The sequence below is a fragment of the Marmota marmota genome, unplaced genomic scaffold (assembly GCF_001458135.2).
Source record: "Marmota marmota marmota unplaced genomic scaffold, marMar, whole genome shotgun sequence".
In the NCBI taxonomy this organism is placed as follows: Eukaryota; Metazoa; Chordata; class Mammalia; order Rodentia; family Sciuridae; genus Marmota; species Marmota marmota.
In genome coordinates this window covers 7,677,082-7,685,494 of record NW_025999990.1, presented here as the reverse complement: position 1 = coordinate 7,685,494, position 8,413 = coordinate 7,677,082, and the positions used below count along the sequence as shown (strand labels likewise).

General features: G+C 42.7%; 1 long non-coding RNA gene across 1 annotated transcript; it reads right to left on the bottom strand.

Moving 5' to 3' along the window:
* Positions 1-2,616: 2,616 nt before the first annotated feature.
* LOC107139373 lies at positions 2,617-5,880 on the bottom strand. The gene is made up of 3 exons (XR_007348785.1): positions 5,706-5,880; positions 5,341-5,396; positions 2,617-2,891 (listed from the first exon to the last, which is right to left on the bottom strand). It is a non-coding gene; the product is annotated as an uncharacterized LOC107139373 (long non-coding RNA).
* Between the last annotated feature and the right edge of the window lie 2,533 nt (positions 5,881-8,413).

The following is an 8,413-nucleotide window of genomic DNA, read 5'->3' as shown; positions in this document are numbered from 1 at the left end:
ATTGGAGGATTTTGGTGCAATAATGAAAAATCAAACTTGATAGTGAAAGATTAACTAGATGAAGGACGCCACACTTCAGTCAAAACATTGTGGAACTCTTTTTCTTAGTAAAGAAGTTCATCTCCTGCTGCCTATGTCGAAGGGGTGTTTGCATGTCACTTGAATTACCTGTCTGAATTTTAACACTGACTAAATGCTTGCAAAAGCACAGCCTTGTCATTTCTTTTTTATTTTTTTTATCAATTTTGGCATTTTAATGCTAGAAAGTAGATATTTGAAATGAGGAATTATGGAGATATTCAGTACATACGTTTACAGAGGAGACATTCATTGAGGATAGGTTGCTCTAGTTTTTAATTGATTGCTGGCTAGCATGCTACCAACTTATTGAGCATTCAACCACATCTAGTGATGGTCCTCTGTGGGCTAAGAACCTGCTAAAAGCTGGGGATATAAAGATGATTAATCCAGGGTTCCTTCCTTAGAGGAATGTACCATGCAGTAGAGCAGACTGGCAAGTAAATGAGTAAATTAATAGAACCTCTGATATGGAACCAACCAGAATGCTCTGTAATTACTTGCATGTATCTTTGTTGGTAGTTCAACTTTTTAAAAAATAACAGATTTAACTGAGAAAAAATTCACATGCCATATAATTCACCCATTGAAAGCACACAATTCAATAATTTTTGTACATTCATATAGCTGAACAGCTATCACCACTTTCAGTTTTAGAACTTTTCATCATCCCCCAAAAAAGGTCTATGTCTATTAACAGTCCCCCTGTTTGCCTTGAACCCACTTAGGCAACCACGAATCTTTTTTTTCCTCCACATTTTTTATTGGTGCATTATAGTTGTACATAATGGTGGGACTTGTTGTTACATATTTGCACGTGCACACAACAGAACACTGTAATTTAGTCCATACCCTCCTCATCACTTACCCCCTCCCTCCCTCCTCCCATACCTGGTCACTTTCCTCTGTTCCACTCTCCCTTTGCTTTTCATGTGATCACCCCCAACTTTACTTTTGCTTTTTTCTCTCTAGCCTCCATATGTGAGAGAAAACATATGACCCTTGACCTTCTGGGTTTGGCTTATTTCCCTTAACATAAAGGTCTCAACTTCCATCCATTATTCCTTCAAATGACACTATTTCATCTTTCTTGATAGCTGAATAAAACTCCATTGTATGTATTTACCACATTTTCTTTATGCATTCATCTACAATCACTCATCTTTCTGGGCTCTGTAACTTTATCTGTTCAAAGCCTTTCATACAAAGAAATGAAAACAAAATCACACAATGTGTAGTCTTTTGTGACTGTCTCCTCCCAGTTAGCATAATGTTATAAAGGTTCATCAGTGTTGTAGGGTGTATCAGCATTTAATTCCCTTTTATGCCAAATCATATTCCATTGTGTGGATATGCCACATTCTCTGTTTTTGTTCTTTCATTAGGTGATATTTATATTTGGAGAAATGCACAGATCTTAAAGGTAGCCATACACGTTTTATTTATCTCTTCAGTTATAGATATTTGAGTTATTTCCTTTTTTTGGCTGTTAAGAATAATGCTGCTGTCATGTCCAAGTTTTTGAGAGGCCTTTTGGTGGAATTGCGGGGGTTCACCTCTGAGGAACAGGTTCACTTGGGGAAACAACACATCTTTGCATGCCCAGAGCCAAGTACACTAATAGAAATTCAGTCAGTTAACAGCTTCTTGCTCAAAACTGCCATCAACTCAGTGTTCCTGTTATGGAACTAGGAGGGGCCTTTGTTGTCAATTGGCCTGCACCCCAGGTCAGGGGTCATCCAGCCCATGGCTGTAATGTGGTCCTATCAAATTCATGTTTTCCATCTCATTTACATGGACCGTGAGCATCTTGGCCAACATCCATGTGCATGATCTCTGTGAACTCCCCCCCTTCTGTGAATCTAGTGTCAGTCCCACAAAAGCAGAAAGTGTGGTTACTTTGGCATGGCCTATTCTCACAGCTCATGCCTATGGCTGAGAAGTTGACTGCTGCATGACAGATTCTAATCTTCAGCCAGGAATAAACACTAACTTGTCTATGCTTCCCGGATGCCACCTTTCTCTCGTTTTCTTAAAAAATTACATCAGAGCCTTTTGGGATCTTTTGTTTCTCTCTTTGCCCACGTTCCCCTCCCTGGAGTCTGGCTCATCTAAGCTTGCAGGTCTGTCCGCTTTACTATCTCAGCGTTTATCAGGAGGTTAAAGCTGCAGGGCTCCTGGCCCTCTGGGTTCCACGACTCTCTAAGCTTCTTTTTCTTATACACTTCCCAGTAGGAAGATCATTCCCCAGATAGAGAAACAAAGGAGTTACTGAGCGGTTCTGGGCAGGTCTGTGTTCTTTCCCACAGGTGTTTACACTATCCTCTCCCTCGAGCCCGGGAGTCTTCTTCCTTGTTTCCTGGCTCTGATGGATCAATAAAGCCCTCTGGGTTGGCCCCAGCATTTTTCACAAGCCCTGATCATTGTTGTCTCTAGAGCTTCCTCTGGTGGTTCTTAAAGGCCCTGTTTTGTGGCTGTCTCTGTGTGGCTGGCTGTGGGATCATTTAATTTACCTATGGGTACTATCTGGGTATAATTTCTTCTTTTTTTTTTTTTTTGCTGTTTCACTGGATTAAATCTTTATTATCATCTTAAGGGTTATAATTTCTTCTTGGTGAAGGACTCCCCCTTGCTTCTCTTTTTCTGGTGGCCTCAGAGGTTTTCTACTGCTCTCCTTCTTGGCTGCCACCACCTACTTTTCTTCTTTGTTCTCCCACTCGGGCTCTGCAGGAAGGAACCCAGCTGCACATATCTTTCTTGCTCTGCTAAATAAGGTAAGATATTCTGTTGAAGTCATCTGAGGCAATTTGTCCCTGGTAAAGGCAGGAAAATCGAGGGTTAAAAAACAATGGGGACAATGATAAGAAATCTTTAACATTCATCACAATCATCCCTGAAACCTGGGACACATTAGTTCTGGATCTTGTCTTTCTCAGTCACCCCACCAGTGGGGTCCACAAGTCGTTCTTCCTGATCTCCCTTCTCTGTATGCATTTATGGGGACACTCAGGTATTTTCCCATCCTCCCTCTTCCTATTCTTATCGGTGCCTTCCTGCATTGTATGCAGATGGCAATATGAGGACATCTGGACCACAAATCAGAAATCCTCTCCAAATCCATAACTTCTTTGTTCCCACTGTAGTTACTTTAATTCATGTGTCCCTCCTCCCATCCTGTGTGCATGTATCTCATTTGAGAGCTGGGCCAGCAGCCACACTGATATCTCAATGCCAGCCCTCTTCAGGGCCATTCAGAGTTCCATTCATACTCCAAAAAGCACACAGCCAACTATTGCTATTCACAGTAGTGATAGTCTATAAAGTCTCCATGGACACCGAGTTGATGAATACTGAGCCATTTCTCCTGGGGGAAATACAGGGCTATGCTCCTATGAGCTGTTGGTTACATTTTCTTTTATCCACTGGTTGTTTCATTTATGTTTTCTGTTCAGAGACTCCTTAATATATAGTGCTGATTCATTAGTGTTGAACTCATGGCCCATGGCAGTAAAACTCATGCCTCAACCAAGTTTACCTGGCATACGCATCTTCTTCAAAGACCCAACACAGCCTTCTTGCACTTAGAAATAGAGACAGCACTTCAGATCAAGTATGGAGGTGATCTTAAGTAGCAAAATCACCCACAAAAAGCACCAAAATGTAATACTTAATGAGAAGGCAGAGCATTGTCTCATTTGACTTAGCTGGGAACATGTAATTCAAATTTTTGTCACTCTGGGCACATTTCAAGTGACACCAAAGAGCCACACATATTGATTTTGAGATTGCAAATATATTTTCTCAAATAGGAGAATTTGCAAATATGGAATTTGCAAGTAATGAGGATCTGCCAGACACACACACACACACACACACAAAAAAAAAAAAAAAAACCCACCCAGGGCACAGGCCACAATGTGAGCCAGGGGCTATGGTATTTGGTTCACCAATGTATACACCATACTTAGCAAAGGGCCTGACATTGGAGGCCCTCAATAAATATTTGTTAGATAAGTAAATGAATCACTGAAAGTCCAATAAGGTCAATTATACATTCACAGAGCAAGTATCTCCATCTACTCTAGTTACATAGTCCATACAGATTAAATATAATCTTATAAAAGCTACAAAGGCCATTAAGATACCCATCACATCTTCATGTTCATGAAATAATTTTTATTATGATTATTAGATTTGTGTGGTTCTTCATCGGTCAAAAACCACATTCATGTAGTTCCAAACCTATAGCATTTATTGTAGGTAAGCAGATTGTTGATTCAATCATCTAAAATCATGGTAAATTTTTAAAAAACTTTTAATAAAGCCTAGGGAACACTATGATAAATATGTTAGTTCATATCCCAGTTCTATGTGTTTTTCTCACTGGTAATATGATTCTGGTTCTATAGTCATATGGACCTTGGGGGTCCCAAAGACGGGAGATAGCTCATTGTCTTTTGGAGACAAAATAGGCATATCTCCACCTAGTGGTCAAAGGTAAAATGAGGGAATGTTGGAATGGGTTTGGACCATTAGGTTCTGGTCTATGCAAAGGTGTGTGAGGGGAAAAAAGAACTAGATTGGTCAAGGAAAATCCACTAGTTTTCCATGGAAAACAATAAGTATAGGCAGTCTAACATGAGCCCTGGGATCATAAACTTAACTTTTGAATTTCAGCTCCACCACTAATGAGCTATGTGATTTGGGGTAAGATGCCAAGTATCAGCTTATTCATAAGTAAAATATGAATAATAATACAGCATATGTTCATTTTAAGAATTATAAAAGAATGCATATAAACCAATTAGCATAGTCACTGGCACATAGAAGGCAGCTGGTAAATGAGAAGTGAGGATCTAACCCAGGGGTGCTTACCACTAAGCTGTGCCTCTAGTTCTTTTCAATTGGTTTTGAGCCAGGGTCTCACTAAGTTGTTGAGGCTGACCTTGAACTTGTGATTCTTCTGCCTCAGCTGGCTGAATCACTGGATCACAGACCTAGCTGACATGCATTCTGTGTGTGTGCCTGTTTGAAAAGGGGGTAAAGTATTTCCTTAAGGACAGCAGTTAAGTTTTGCATACATGCCCACGTTTTCAGTAACAAAGCAACACGGTTTGCAAAAAGCACAAGGAATCACAATGTTATATGCTTTAGTACAACAGGACCTATTAAATCATCTATTGAATAGAAAGTGTATTAAATAAAGAGAAACCCTGAATAAAATGACTCAGAGGAAAGGTTACACATCTCAGGTTGACTCACCATTTCAGTGGAAATGCTCAGTGGTAAGCAGGTCCGGGTTGTTTCCTCCATGCCCACTAAAAAATAAAAGGCAATGAGCTAGTGCACAAACTGGAAGGTGTTCCAGATAACGGGCTCTCCTTGCCTCCCTAAGGAAAAGCCTTATCTTTTCTTAAAAAGATATTTCTCATCCTGTCAAAATAATATTCAGTACAAGGCATCCTGGTCTCAACTGAGGCTGCACACGCAGCGTCTTTTACAAAGGTCTGTATGAATGGAAATGTGAAAATTTCACATCATAACTGGTGTTGAACTTTCTACCCACTGTTGTCCCTTCCTACTTCTTAGGGTTGAGTGTGTCCCCCAAAAGATATGTAAGTCTTGACCTCGGGTTCCTGGGAATGTGCTCTTCTTTGGAAAGAGAATCTTTCCTGATGTATCAAGACGTTGGTTAAGATGAGGTCTTGCTGGAGTAGGGTGACCCCTAATCCAACGTGACTGGTGTCCTATGAGAAGGGTAGAACACACACACACACACACACACACACACACGGAAGTCGATGTCGTGTGAAGACAGACATACTTGTGACATGCGGAGAGCGTCACGTGACCACAGAGATTGGAGGGAGGTGATAAAGCGCAGAGCACCAGGGATCGCGAGTAACACGGAACGGAAGAACAAGGCGTGAAACGGGTTCTCTCCAGAAAGAACACAGCCCTGCTGACCCCCTGATTTCAGACTCTGGCCTCCAGAGCGGTAAGACGGTGAATTTCTGCTGCGTCAAGCTCCCAGCTTGCGGCACTTTGCTGCGCTGCGCCAGCCCCAGGAAATGAACAGCCTTCCACGTGCCTGGCTGGGGGTGGATGTTGATCTGAGCCGGGTTTAATTCTCTGAAATTCTAACCTTATAAAACTATAGTAAGCTACCTCTAAACACGAGGGGATCACAATCATTTGTGTTCAGACTACACTGAGCAATAGTTGCTGCTGAAGACATGCACACGGTCAGGATCTCTGCAGTGCTGGCCCCACCTGGGCTGGGCAGAGTGGGGATTTTCCTCTGGTGGCTGACAGCCGGCTCCTGAAGCCTGGAACTGCCAGGTCATCTGCCGGCTTCTGTTTCCGTGTGGAGAACGTTCATTTAATCTGCAGATGCCTGATCTTATACAGAAACTTCCAGACACCTGACACCTCTCTTCCCTCCTCCTCTGCCTTTTGCCAGCTCCAGAAACTCTGCCTCTCTATCCCCTCCTCTCTCTCCAGTGAAGAGTACGCGAAAGGCAGAGTATTGGGCTTTGAAATATTCTTGCTACATTAGTATAAGCCCTGTTTAAATCCATGGCATGTCAACTCCGAATACTGGGGCTTAGGAAATGCTCAATCGTCCTCTTGATTGAGTGCCTACTATCCAAGGCAGATGCCAGCCCCTTCCGCAAAGGGCTTCCCTGGACATCAAAATGCTTGTATTTAAAGACAAAGCCACTAGGTGGAGCTCCGTTTAAGGTTGGACCCAAGGTCCTTATACTTCCCTTTGAGTATCAGGTAATCACAATCCCAGAACGAGGTGAGAAGCTCCAGGACAGACTGAGAAAACGGGTCCTTATCCTTAATGTTCGTCTTAATCTTCAGATTAGACAGAGCTTCCAGCCGCTTCCGTCGTTAATAGTCTCATCTGTGATCAAGTACCCTCTACTCCCTCTTCAAGCTCACCCTATCAGATGCATCATAATGATGGTGGAATGTGATGGACATTATTATCCAAATTACATGTATGAAGACATCAATTGGTGTGACTCTGCTTTGTGTACAACCAGAGATATGAAAAATTGTACTGTATGTGCATAATATGAATTGTAATGCATTCCGCTGTCATATATAAATGAAAAAATCAATAAAAAGTGTTTAAAAAAATGGGCAACCAGCAAAAGAAATGGTTCTCTGGAGGCTCTCAGGCTTAATGTAAGAGGTGATTTCAATCAGGGCGGGCCAGGCGCCTGGCGTGGCCCATGGTAGGGAGGGCAGAGAAGGCACCCTAGACACCTCACTGTGGCTGCCACCTGGCACTGGCTACACTGAGAGAACACTCTGTGCCCTTGAACAGCCTTCTGAAACACTCAGAGGACAGCCAGCTGAGAAGGATAGGCAGTGTTGACACCATGACAGGATAAAGTGCATTTCCAGTTGAACCTGAAATGCTCAAGTCAGAGGAAAGGACCTGAGCCAGATTCTCCTGTCAGAATCACTGTAAGTGACGAGCCAGGGAGCGCCAGGCCCAAACCAAAGGAGACTGACCAGTTAGGAATCTAAGGAGTGCTCTCAGGCTGCCCTGTTCCTTAAAAGAGACTTCCCCTTCATATTGTCTATGGAAAAGTTGGCTTTTTCTTAGTGACAGCATTGCTATTGAAGACCAGCGTCATGAGCTTCCTCAGCTCCACCCCAGGTGCTATGATAAGGCTTAAAAACAACACAAACCTGGCAAAGGGCACTCTTTCCTCTTGGTGCTACTCTAAGATTGGAGGACTTCCTCTAAGATGTTGACAAAATTTTCACACGTGTCACTAGCAAAGCTGCTAGATAACCTTGGTATGGATTTGTGCCATATGTATAGTGGAACAAATCCTCTCATCTCCACCTCCACCATCTTCAAAGCAGAGTGTTGTTGTATGAATGATGGAGAAGGGAGCATGGGGTTCCCTGCTGCTCCAAATGTCCTGCTGAATGGTTCTAGGAAAAGAGCCCCCAAAGACAAAGTCAGATGTGCTGCATTTCCAGACCAACCTTGGCCATCAGCCCTTCAAAGGTGGGCTGCATTTTCTGAGCCATCCAAAGAGCCCTGGAAACAGATGAATCTGATGTCAAGCACTTTCAGTTTCCTTTTTTGTATCCCTTTCTTTCCTCTCTCATCAACATTGCAGCCCATTTTCCCTCTGTTTTTCTGTCCAAACTCCATCTCAGGCTAGGTGTGATGATGCCCACTGGTAGTCCAGGTGACTCGAGAGGCTGTGGCAGGAGGATCACAGGTACCAGACCAGCCTGGAAAATTTAGTGAGACCCTGTCTTAAAATAAAGACTAAAAAGGGCTGGGGATGTGACT